This window comes from Homalodisca vitripennis, chromosome 2, assembly GCF_021130785.1.
Source record: "Homalodisca vitripennis isolate AUS2020 chromosome 2, UT_GWSS_2.1, whole genome shotgun sequence".
NCBI lineage: Eukaryota > Metazoa > Arthropoda > Insecta > Hemiptera > Cicadellidae > Homalodisca > Homalodisca vitripennis.
This window is the reverse complement of record NC_060208.1, coordinates 221,205,637-221,219,792: the sequence shown is the minus strand read 5'-3', so window position 1 is coordinate 221,219,792 and position 14,156 is coordinate 221,205,637. Positions and strand designations below refer to the sequence as shown.

At 32.7% G+C, this 14,156-nt stretch overlaps 1 long non-coding RNA gene across 1 annotated transcript; it reads right to left on the bottom strand.

Annotated features, from left to right (window-relative positions):
* Positions 1-4,939: 4,939 nt before the first annotated feature.
* On the bottom strand, positions 4,940-13,925 carry LOC124355437. The gene is made up of 3 exons (XR_006921764.1): positions 13,874-13,925; positions 10,659-10,781; positions 4,940-5,467 (listed from the first exon to the last, which is right to left on the bottom strand). It is a non-coding gene; the product is annotated as an uncharacterized LOC124355437 (long non-coding RNA).
* Positions 13,926-14,156: the final 231 nt, after the last annotated feature.

The following is a 14,156-nucleotide window of genomic DNA, read 5'->3' as shown; positions in this document are numbered from 1 at the left end:
ATGAAGTATGTCAGGCAAAATTAAACTTTAATATATAAGATAATATTTATTCTTTACAGTTTTAGACGTGTCATTTATTAAAGAGTCATCATACTATCAAATGTATACAAATTGAATTTCAAATCTTATAGCTTAATGTTTCTTTAATGAGGAATTTCAAAATATCAGCCATGAATGGAATCTACCTTTTTTACTATACCAATGGTCATTTCAACTCATTTTTCCATCAACAAATATTTCATATGTATAATTTACTTTTCCGTACTTCAATATTTGAATAACAATACTATTTACAAAATCCTTAATCATATATATTATCATTATATTAAACAAATAATTTCGCATTGCATTTTATTAATCTCGCTTTAACTTCATTCTGTATTCCAACCATAAATTTAAACAATAAAAAATAAATAAGCTTCAATACGAATTAAATTTAAACTATTCAAAACTTTCCTATTTTCAAAGCAATTTTTAAATAATTTCTAAATACAAGATAACATGATATAATTCACAAAGCATGTTGCATTTGTATAAAAGTTCCAAGTTTTAAAGAGTGTAACTTTTCTCTTGTACCCTTTTCTTTTCTCTTTTGTGTTTGCCATGCACTACATTATAAGCGAATATCACAGGATCTGCCACAAAATATAACACAATCTCAAAGGCAGTGACAGTAAACAAACAACGGCTGTGGTTGAGTCTACACCATCTTCAAGGTGGATAGTAGCGTTTTTATATCTTTGACAATACAAGTCTAGACATACACAGCCAGTAAAAATGTTTTTGGGGACATCATTACAGGACGCAACTCTTTTTATTGGTATTTTTATCCTGTTTCACTTTATTTCAAAACATAACTGTGCCGTTGACAATCATTTAAACTGTAAAGCCATTCTATAGGTTTATGAATGTATAAGCAATCCGGATAGGATGTAAAAGAATATTAAATACAAACAAGTATTACTTAAAAAAGTTATGATTGATTTTATTAAAATGCATATATTACAAAAATATCTTTCGGTATTTCTAACTCAAAGTATGGACAGTTAATAATTCCCATCAAAATTATTTGCATCAACGGTTTTAAAAGAAGCTTTTGGTTTTTAAATGAAAATTCCACTGACATTTCCTCCTCCTAATACTTGCAATGGACTAATGACGCTCTATACTCTGCTTAACCAACATTAAACATTACGTAATAGAGCATTATCGATCAGAATATTGCATCATTATAATGCAAAGTTTTGATAGAAGTGAGGTGGTAGAGATAAAACCGCACCATTACTACAACAGATGTAACCACACAACCACCGCAACCAACTGATCACTGTGGTACAAGATTCCTGATCAAACTAATACATTTTGTACATGGACTGCAGCTATTGATACTTGCAACGGTAATAACAGGATGTTCATAAAATATCTTAAAACTGAATAAACATCAGTATACTTATAAAGGTCACATTTGTTAAAATATCATTCATTTTTACGAATAAAATATTTGCTTCTTATATTCTCTTCAGTTCAGTTTGTATACTATTATATTTCAAGCCTTCTATGTAACCATTTAATATTGAAGGGGCATCCTTTTCTCATCCATTTAAAAACAAATGTATAGAAATCATTACGTTCAAAAAAGAGAAGAAACTGACATCATATGTGATAGCCAACTTGTAATGCCTCGCGTAGAGTCAAAATGTGGTATAAAATATTGTTAAAAGTGATCATGGCGCATTCCTGAAGCAGTTTGCCACAGCCGTGAAGGTGACTGCACAAAGAGCATCGTGGTGAGCGATGTTGAAGGTGACGTTAATTTGATCAGCCTGAACGGATAAGGATAGGAGACGCAAGTGGAGTCACTTCTACTTTCACCTGAATCAGTTCCTGAAGCAGTTTGCCACAGCCGTGAAGGTGACTGCACAAAGAGCATCGTGGCGAGCGGTGTTGAAGCTGACGTCAATTTGATCAGCCTGAACGAATAAGGATAGGAGACGCAAGTGGAGTCGCTTCTACTTTCACCTGAATCAGTTCCTGAAGCAGTTTGCCACAGCCGTGAAGGTGACTGCACAAAGAGCATCGTGGCGAGCGGTGTTGAAGCTGACGTCAATTTGATCAGCCTGAACGGATAAAAACAGGAGAGGCAAGTAGAGTCGCTTCTACTTCCAGCCGAACCAGTTTCCAGAAGTTTCTTCTTGTCATTATACACTCGTAGGTCTCCAATTAATATAAAGAACACTAACTAGATATTGGAAATATTCAGCTCCATATGAGGTTTCGTGATCAGTTACCTTGATGCGAGAGGCAGTGTTTACTCTCTTTTCAGTAAAACACATCATACCTGGTACAAACATATTTTCAGTTAGTTATAATAAATGTAGAATTACTATTTTGGTAGATGAAATTTTTTTATTCCAAATGAATGAGCAATATCACTTGTAATGAATCGCGCAATAATGGTCAGATGCGGGTCATGTTTTCAGGTAATAATTGTGGTCCCGTAAACGATCACGTAATAGATGAACATGATACCTCTCTTGTAATAATAATGAATGGCATTTTCCATCGTTATATGTTACGAAAGAGCATTACGTTTCGATTGTATTCTACTCTCTTCTTCAAGTGACAAATGTCCAAAATCCTACTATGCTATCATATTATCCTCCGTCAATTACAAATTACAATTACAAAATTATCCGTTAAAGAATAAATGCTATTTCGCAATCAGGTTAAACTTTTTCTTTGTTTCAATTTTGTTACTAGTGAGAAATTATTTGAAGCGATACCAGGATTTCTGATACGAGCTATCTCTATTGATTATTATAAAGTATAAAACTGCGTTTCGAGGATTTAAATCTATCCTTTTCTTTAGGTAAAATAATCTTAAGATGCTAGTTAACTGTATATAGAAAGTTAAAAATTTTAAAATTAATCAATGTGTGGAGATGAACTCTCCACAGTCCAATTTGTTAACAGATCATAAAATTCCACTTACGTAAATGTATTCCATTTCCGCTTACTTTCCTCGTGCCTCAGGTTGTTGACCTCTCTACTGCCTCTACCTCGGTATCGGGCAACTCAATTTCTCTCTGTCAAAACGTCATTCTGGTTACATTTATCTCATGGTTAAACATGTCGGCAAATAGTAAAAAACAGATGAAACTAATTGGTAATCGGACAGAATATATTTCGAAGGTATAATATGACATTTTTCAGTATGTGAGGAAGTTATTTAGCATGAATGGTAAACCAGCTTTATACAAAACGTGAACATTCTAGCTTAACAGCAAGGTCGGGGTTTTTTATTGTGTTGTTTTGACTGGAATTACCGATGAATGGTTTTTGATGGACGGAGCATGCATCTCACATGTGTTAGATCAAATGTTTCTTGTATCAAGTCTCTCACTCTTGCTTTTCAGCTAATTACAAATATTATGTTGTCGATTTTATACTATATATGTGAAGAAAATAATTAATTAAAATTTGGATGGACGGAGTATGGATCTCACATATGATAGTTCAAATATTTGGGTCTTTTTCGTTTAAGGGCCAGCACCTTACTAACATACTATACCTGACTGACAGTGCATTTAATCGTTTTTGGTGTTATTAGTTCGTAGGGCAGTAGTCCAGGTACTACTTCTAGTATAAACTCGTCTTATCTTATCAGTGATAAACGCGCGCCGCTTATCTTTAGCCTGTAATGAAACCTGCGTTAGTTCTGTCTGAGTTTTGTGTTCAATAAAGTGTGGTGAGTTGATCTGGGCTTGGACTTTGCAAGCTCGAGTTAATTTTTTTTTTCTAAAAGAGCAAGCAGCGCAAAGCGCTGCGCAGCGGGCAAGCATCGCGTGATCTGAGTTTTGAATAGGCAAGCTAGGGTCTTTTGTGCTGGCCATTAAACGAAAAAGATCCAAATATTTCTTGTATCAAGTCTTGTCTGTCAGCTTTTTATAAATATTATATCGATTTTATACCATCTATGTGAAGAAAATAATGCTGTAATATGCAGTTTATTGATTTATACCATATAACTATAACAGTGCGCTAAAAACTTAATATCTTTAATCACGCAAAAATGAACGTATTCATGTGAGACACTGAATCTATACGCTATTTGTATAACTTGGCAGTTACAAGTGAACTCGTTTTGTTTATAATTTAGTGCGCGGGAATCTCGGGTTGCACTCGGAAATTGTATACATATATTTAACAAATAGCCACTATTAAGCTTAAATGACTAAGCGTTTAATTAAGCCACTATTAACACTTTGAGTGCCAATAGCGGATTTCCAAAAAGTGTTTGAGGGCCGACTAGATCGGCTTTTCGAATATTTACTATTCTGTTACTAAATTTGGACATATGTCATTACTCAAATTTTATTCAGAATAAGTGAAATAAACAAAGATTGTCTCTTTTGATTTATTTTTTACAGTTTGTAAAAGCTATTTGCAAAATATGATAGAAAACTTTTACGTAACTGTAGATTTTTAATAGTTTGCACTAATATACAAGAAAGTTCGTTCTCAGTATTACAGATAATTACTTTTTCGAAACTTTGTAAGTTATACTTGTTCCTGTTTACATAGGGAACAATGAGAAAGTTACATACAAATGTATGAATATCAAAGTCTTCCTTTACCAACACGTTAAGAAAATTAAAAAATTAACTTTTTTGTATAACATTTTAATTTAAAATTTTCAACAAATTTTAATCATCCAAATAAATAGTGTCAGGTTTAAGTCAAATTCTGCTTTTCCCCCAACAAAATAAAACAAAATCATCTAATTATGTTTATTTTTGAAAACTTTATGAATTACTTTGTGGAAAACTACACAAATACCAAAAATTAAAAAATTAAAACTCAGTTAAAAAAAGTATAGTTAACTTAGTTATACAGATACTTGATTTTTTTTAATTTGGTATGTTTCTTCCCATGTACATGAGGAAAAATAAAAAATTGCATACAAATAAATTAGGATCATAAAATCACAGTTTAGAATTCCAATTTAATTATTGTTTGTATTATTATTTATTTAAAACTAAACATGTTTTATAATTTAAACAACTATTATTAGTTACATCCTACTTTCTCCCCTACATAATAAAAGAAATCATCTTATTATATTTATTATTTAGATTATGAATTATTTATCAGAATAGTATACATACAATAAAAGAGTGCTTGCGCTGGCAGCGCTACCCACTCAATGTGTTTGGCACTCAAAGGGTTAACAACCTTAAATTTGGCTAAGCGTCTATTAGAGCCTTCCCCACAAGCTGATGGCTACAACAGATTTCTGTCCTTATGTAAGTTTATGTAAAAGTCTACATCTAATACCTCTATATCGAAATTGAAAATTGTAAACAGGTCCACTCGGAGTTCCTCGCCGGATCAGGATGATGCCCGCTGTTGGGATAACGCCTCCCGCCCTTACCAGCGGAGCGTGCGTTTACACTGTCGGCCACCCCTTTAATAAAAAAGTACAAATCTATGAATGCAATTTAAATTAATTGCCATTTAACCCTTTGAGTACCGGAGCATCGCTATTTGCGATCCTGAATTATATGCAAGAAATGCCAGAATCGCTATTTACAACTTCTGCAGTAAAACTTATATTTTATAAAGTATTTATCTAAATTGGCTCATTGACTATACATACGCATTCAAAAGGCTTCAACGTAACTTTTGATGAAGGTTTTGTTGCATTTTAGGTAGATTCTGATTTTTCCGGCGGTTGTAAAGAGAGTGCATCCTATTCAAGTTTAGAATCGACAGCGACAGGGACGAGCCATCACATGTTTTGTTTGCGCTGGTGTTTATTTAACAAATTATTGAAAGTTTTTTAAGTTTAAATGGGTTTGTAGTGTTAGTATCTTCATATTATTTTGTTTGTGTATGTTGTTCTAGTCTGTGTGTAAGTAGAACAATGACTTGACCGTGAGTTACGGTGATCATAAGCAGCTAATACTTTACTAAATATATTTGTATAGTTTTTAAGTTTTTTGTGTTTGTTCAGTGATATTTATAAACAATGAGTCGTAAAAACATGGCTGACAATGAAGACCTAGTATTGCAGGCATTACATTCAAGCATTCGCAGTGTAGACAATACACAGAGTGTCAGGTTATGTTAGAAACTTTCTAGTTTCGTAGCGGTTCATATTTTCATATTTATTTTCAAACTTTATTTATAAGTATAAAAAAAGTTTTTATGTCTTTTTGTAAAGAATTAAATAGAGTATAAGATAGCATAACTGAAAATGAAAAAATAAAATATTTCAATAACACTACGTTGTGTCAAAATAAAAAACAAAATGTTTTTGCCCATAAAGTTCTTGCTAATGTTTTATTTTATTGGTATAAAAACCTTAAATTACTAATGAATGTATTATATTGATAAGGAATACATATTTATCTACAAAACAAACAAAAAAACCAGGACATTATACCAATAAATATTTTTTTTATTAATTTTTAACCAGACCCTTGCAAAATCAGGCATTTTGGCTCGGCATTTTATGCATACTATTTAGCAAAACACCACGGCACTCAAAGGGTTAATACCTCAAACCATCAATAAAATTTGTTTATTTCCTCATACACACATAGCTTGCAATAATGTAAGTTTGGATTCATAATATTAATTTTCACAAGCTGCAAGCAATATTAATAAAATAATATGGGAAATTAATGAAAGTAAAGGGCACCACGGATACCATATGCTGCCACCAACTGAAGGTATATACGGATGTCCACGACAACACGTCATTGATTCTGGGATTCTTCCTTTTCGTGGAACTGGAACCTATCTAAGCTATTGATCATTCAATATCTCACTTCACTAGGAAATAATTAATCTTTAAAAAAGATCTACTAGTACTATTATCGACTATTTATTGAAATTCGCTAATGAAAATATCTTATAGAGTGATAGGACTCATACTATACCATTTATTCATGTAGTGTATTTGAAAATACAGACGTCCCACAGTGGAGTATTTGGCTCTGATTCGTGGCCAAAACTGTTTTGACGCTATTATTAATTTAGAAACGCTCCATTGTTATTTAAAACGTTATTTTTATACTAGTGTATGTATAGACTAAGGAAATTTCAATGAAAACAATGAATTTTTTAATTAAAAATTAGGAATTTATTTCTGAAGATGGTGGTTTAACTAAATTACCAAAAAGACAAATTTTTATGGCACTTTTATAAATTTAACAATGACTTAAAACTTTTTACAATTGTAGTATTTTGTATAAGAGCATCGTTTATGAGTTAAATTTTTAAATATATATTACAAAATTATAAATAAGTTAATTTTTTGTAAATTAATGGAATTTTACAATAGTTTAAAGTACATTCCGAGAATAAGTATTACAGAAAACAACTGTTCTTATATTTATTCTATAATATTATATTTATTTTATAACTCCTCACAGCTGTATTCCCCAGAACTGCTTCCTTCTCGCTCTTCACCAGTTTCCTCTTCTTCGCTGTTAACATCAAGAGAAGTTTGTTGTCTCCCTGGTACAAGAAGACTCAGTGTTTCGCTTGAAAATGGCTTGCTTTTCTTCCTTGCAATCTGGCGAGAACAGCTCAACAAGGGATCGCTACTTAAGGAGTAGTCTGTTGAGGACGTCTCTGTTACACATTTCGCGATTGAATTTTCTGGGCATATCGCATTCTGTACAACCTGAAATGTTTGTTTCGGGCTTCAGCTGCTTCCTCGGAAAGCTGACCAATTGGGAGGATAGCATTCTTTATGATAGTAGCTCCATGCATCAAAACTTTATGCATTGTTGGAGTCATCGGGTACCACCCATAAAGCTGTACATACAGCTCTGCTGTTTCACGAGTGTACCTTTGAAACTTGTCATCATCGATGGCGTGTCCGCTGGATATGGCTTCTAAAGATGACTTTAAGTTTTTTTATCAAATTTATGTCAATACCTTGTGATACGAGAAGCTGTATCTGGATCTGAGAAAAAAACGTCTTGACGTGTTCCCCATCGTTTGTGTTGCCGAATCCTTGTTTTGGAACATCGACAAGTAGTCCCATTTCTTCTTTGAAGGCTTGCTGAATCCTTTTTTTAGCTTCAAGTACTTTTTGTTTGGCATCTTTACTTCGTGCCTGCCAAGTCTTAAGACCAATCTTATAGCTTAAATGAAGAAGAGACTCAAAAAATCTAATTTCTTGTGTGAAGGACTGACAAGCCAAACTGTAATGCCTCTGTGTTTACATCATTTACCTTATTTAGGATGTTGAAGTCTTTAGATGTTAGACCACATATGTAGCAACGCATGGTAGATGTTACTCCTGTAGCAGCATTGCAGACTTTACCATCAACCATAGTTAATAACATCTTATGACTTATTTTAGCCACTCCATGTTGTGTAGGAAACTTCGGTGATGGTCAGATTTTCAGCTTGTTGTTCGATATACTTAATTTCTTCTGTAGTAATGTCAACTGTTTCGTGAACAAATCGTATGCGTATAGGTCTACAGAATCTTGTAGAAGATGGGGTTGGGTTTTGCCAAACCACTTTTGGTGTTGAACCTGTATTAGAAACCAACTGTAAAGGGACTAGTGAACTCTGAAATATATTGGCATCACTTTCATTATCACTATTGAATTTTTGTTTAAACTGTGACTGCTGGGATCCATCACAACCCCATTTAGATATTAATTCCAATTTGAGTTGTTCACTTAAAGTTAATCTATTTATGACTTTTCTTCTAAATATTTACACAATCTTAAAATAGTATGATCTAGTAAAGCCTGTAACTTGACTTCTGCTAATGTCTCCGTAACACAAATTGATTCGTCTTTGGGATAGCATTCTTTTTTGGCTTCTTTAACTAAAGAGTAACATGGATAAACATTTTTATTGTACGATCTTATAGTTTCGTACTGACTTTTTGTAAGTTCGGCATCTACTAACATAGACAGAGCTTGAGATGGTGAGTTTTTTCAAGGCTTGGTTTTTATCTAAATATCTAAGGGATTTTTTTAAATTTTGATGCTTTTGTAGGCGTTTCAGTAATCTTTTTTATAAGATCAGCTGCATTTGTATTACCTGACGCTCTTTGGGTCATAGAAGCAGCATAGACCAGTTCTTCAGGAGTTGATTGGTGTCTAAGCTCTTCAGTTTTCCTACGCTTTGTCCTATCACTACATGAATTAAAATCCTTTTTCAGGTCTTCCAGAAGAACATGGAGAATAGTTTGGAACTTTTACTGTTCCCTTCAACCAGTCTTCATTTTTTATGCAAAAATCTATCCTCTTTGTTATTACTTGAAGCCCACCTTTTTTTTAAATCGGACTTAAAATATCTTAGAGATCGATTTAGCGTTCCTCTTACCTCTTCGGGACACTTGCATATATCAGCAACTCGGTTCTCCATGTAGTGAAGTCTTTCTTCCATTAACCTGCTTGGAGATTCTTTTACCAGGTCATAAAGAAAACTGCGGGAGATTTCCTTTTCCATTTTGAAATCTGAAAAAATAAATCTTTTTTAGTCATAATTTTAAACGAATCCTGCATATTAAGGAATGCAATTTATAATACACTACTGTATTTTACAAATGTAATTTTGAAGGAACCGACTTTAATTTTTCTATAATATCCAGTTTGCCATTTGCATATTTAATTTTATTGTTGTGAATAACAAAATAAGCTAAATTAACTGCATTTAAAATTTTTAAGTTTTTTTTAAGAAACATACAGTTCTTACATATAAAGTCTAAATTAAAACGAATAAGCAAGCAGCATTATAAAAGGATGCAAATTTCCTTTTAACTATTGTGTTATATGTTACAGAGGCTGACCACAACGTACATTTCAGGAAAAGTATTTTTTTCCTAAAATTCATTGACCCATTTAAAATGGTTTAAATTGAAATGGCTACAATATGCAATGTATTTTATTTCTCTTATAGTTTCTTTGTATACTAAAAAAACAAAACTGTATATAGCAAAATGGCCGACAAGCCCCGACAAATATACTATTGCATTAGTAAAATAAAATATAAGTGTTTTTTTATGAGAAATTTTATGAGTTTTCGCTCAATTTCATGGTTCCTAATGATAAATACTACAAATAAAAATCAAAACATAAGGTACTTACCTACGTTCAAACGACCACCAATTTTCAAATCAATATGGACGATGTTGATAGCAATAAATAAATAAAATATAACGCTGTAATTAGTAGAGCAAAATCACGTCCAATCCACGGGAGTGCAGAACTCGACTGGCTGTCACTGGGACCGGATGTGACTCACGCTTCTGAGACAGGCGATACTCGACGCGCCAATTAACTACCTTCCCAACGACACCAAACACATTATTGTTTGGTAAATTTTTATTTTAAACCTTTTTGGCCAAGTTTTTGGGTCAAATACCCCACTGTCCGTCCTACAGAAAAATATCCTAAACTTCATTATATTACAATTTAATAAAAATTATAGCTGCAAAGTGTACTTTACAAAGGGTTTATGCTTATAGTTAATGTTATAACAAGGTTGGAGTAAATCCCACCTCGTTCGCGTAACAGACTGAGGTGACGTTGCATGCAAAATATCAAGTATACAGTTCACTTCGTTCTCAGGATTCCCTGTTGACAGATAGATGGTCAACCACACATTTTGTTTACCTTTTTAGCATCCAAAAGAAACATTTCGTCACCCTACTGTGTGACAGGCTTCAATGACGCTCAGCCACATTCCATGGTTGGACATGCACCAACATAGAACTTGTTCTTGTCCATTTTTTTCATCTGTAAAAAGAAAACCTAATTATTTTACATTAATAACCACTACGAAAATTGTTATTTGAATATAACATTTCTACTTACACAAAATCCCACGCAGAACGGTATTTTTGAACACTAAAGTATAGAAACACAATTAAGTAATACGGCAAATATTGAAAATGCCGCAGGAATAACGATTCAGAGCCTTAAATAACCTGCATTAGCCTCCGATCACCCAAACATATAAAGGGAAATTATTAAGGGTCAACTGTTCTACTCTATTGTAGTCGACTTCCAGATAAACCGCTGTCTTTCTGTACCATTAACTTACCTTCGCGGATCCTTTCTTGGAAAAAATTACATTTTTAAATTACCTATGCATTAACAGTTCTACTCATAAAAGTATTTTTGTGTAACCTTTCTCCCATAATAGTTTATTTATTAAATAAAATGTAGCAGATATTTCAGGCATGCCCATATTTCACCCTTTCTTTTATGAAAAAAGGAATATAAATGAAATTATAAATGTGGTGATTGTCTTTTTGTACTGGAAATAAGCTACATTTATCGTTGGGTACGTTACACCAGATCATTTGGATGTTACGCCTAGAGATAATAAAATACGGAAAACAGAGAAGTAATTCTTTCAAATACGTGGGAGACGTTGTTTTTACAAAACAGTTTGGTTACACAGGAGCATTTATAGAGTGAGAAAACTTTGAAGGATGGTATAGAGTGAATCAGCTAAGTATTTTAAATATATACCCTCTTTATAAGCTAACGTGCTTTAATTCACAAATTTACCTCAAAATAACTTTCTACATTTCTAATTATAAATCTTGTTGAAGTAAAGTATATTGAGGTAAATTTTCAAGAAAATTTCTAGTACTAAAATCATAGCTATTAGTTTTTTATTTGCACTTCTGTTTCTTTAGATGCAATATGAAAACAAATTTCGTTAGTGAACTTCCGATATTCACAGTGTGCTTGGTAAATTACTGAGAGAAGTGCGTAAAATATCAGTTTCAGAATTATCTTGAAAAACATAATTTTTTGTCGATATCGCAGTTTGGATTTAGGCCAGGTAAAAATACTTCTGACGCACTCTTTGATATTAATAAAATTATAACCGAATATTTAAAGGAAAAATTATAAATCATTACTTGTTTTTATTGATTTAGCCAAAGCTTTTGATTCCATAGATAGAAATTTGTTGTTTAATAAATTGGAATGTATTGGAGTCCGGGGAGTGACCTTAAATTGGTTTTTAAAAGTTATTTGAGTGGTCGAAATCAAATTGTTAATATTGATAATATTAGTAGTGAACCACTGGAAGTAAAGTACGGCGTGGTTCAAGGAAGTACGCTGGGTCCGTTGTTATTCCTAATCTATATAAATAACTTAGATAAATTGAATATTACGGGAAAGCTTCTCTTGTTCGCTGATGATACGGTTGTAATTTTCAATGGTAAAACTTGGCATGATGTATACGACACCGCTTCTCGAGAATTTAAATTTATTATATACATGGTTTTGTGATAATATTTTATCGATGACTGTTGGTAAAACTAAATGCTTGCCTATTGCATTACGCACCGCGAGCGAGCCACCTGCTGATTTTACGGCTGTTATTGCACTCATGCGGAGACTTGTATAATACTACCTGCAATTGCCAGCTGATTGAGAGGGTGGACCAGTATAAGTATCTAGGTGTAATAATTGATTCAAAACTCAGATGGGAGCCTCACATTAATAGTTATAAAGTCTAAATTAAGAAAATTTATTTACATATTTTATCAATTAGGCCAAATTCTAAATTATAATGAGATAAAAACAGTCTATTACTCGTATGTACAATCAGTTTTACAGTATGGTATTATCGCTTGGGGAGGGGGCTTACAGGACCATATTGGAACCACTAAACGTTATTCAAAAATCTATAATTAAGGCAGCGCTTAATAAACAAAGGCATTATTCATCAAACTTGTTATTTAGGAAAATGATATTTTTACAATTAGGCAATTATTTATTAGGAATGTACTGGTCTACACCTACTCTCATAAAGATGTCGTCCTCACCCCTATTGCTCACGGTTACCCGACCAGGAACGCTGTGAGTGTGGGGTTGCAGGTCCTGTCATTAAACTGTCTATTAACCTTACGAATGCCTACTACGTCGCCAACACGCTTTACAGACAATTGCCCTCTGTGATAAGGGACCTGCAGGACGAGCCTGTCAGTGGCTTCAAGCGGCTGGTTACTGCCTGGCTTCGGATGATCGGCCCAGATAATGCTGAATTTCTCCTCACCCCCACTTACCGTTACTAATCATTACCGCTTCTAAACACTACAACTATAGTTAACTACTTCCAATCATAACAAAACGTCTACGCTACACTGTTTCTCGAAACTTTATAATTTATTAATTATGTTTTAAAAAATTAAGATGTTTTATTTGAACGCTTGCTATATTTATTGATAAGTGTTTTATTCAATTTATGGTTAATATAGTAGTTTATTTTTCTTGTACAAACATAAGTCGTACTTTAATTCTATTCTTTACTCTTTTTTTCCTTTTTTTAATTTTAATATTTGTATATGCAAATATGTATGTGTATGTATGTATATATATTTGTGTATATGTGTGTATATATGTGTGTGTATATATGTATGTGTCTGTAATGTCAAGATGCTTTTTATTATTTCATTTTATATACAGTATTTGTTTTTTATCATTTTTTTGTACACGTCTAGATTGGGCTGGGCAGCACGCACAGACACGTTCTATGTGCTGTCTATTTTCATACTTATATGTGTACAAACTTATTGTTGAATTTGGAAAATAAACTTATATTTGATTTGATTTGATTTGATTTGATATTTGATTTCATAAGCTTCCTCCACAAAACTCCAAAAGCTTCAGATTCTCTGCTTCTGTTATTATTTTAATGTGTAATAAACCAATATTAAATACAAATAACTGTATCTGTTAGAAATATTAATTTAACTCAATAGCCGTATAGTTATAATTATGATAAAATAACTGAGAGACAAAGTAAATGTAAACCATCCTTTGGGAATTTAACAAACACTATCCATTAGTCTGTGTTTTCTTACCTTGAAGGAAAAGAAGAGTCAACTTCAGGATGTAGTTTAATGGATATTATAGATGAGGAACGACGAAGTATACTGCAAGTTACTACACAAGCTGTCATATCTTATCTTTATGTTTACAGGATCAATGTTCTGAAAAAGTCAGCTGATACAAGGCACTTCATGTAATACATCATCAACCTACAGATCAGCTGATATGACGTAATTTAAAAATAAGTGTTTCGGTAAATATATGCGCCTTATCTACACTTATTACGTTTAAATTATCGTAACACTTGCGATATCC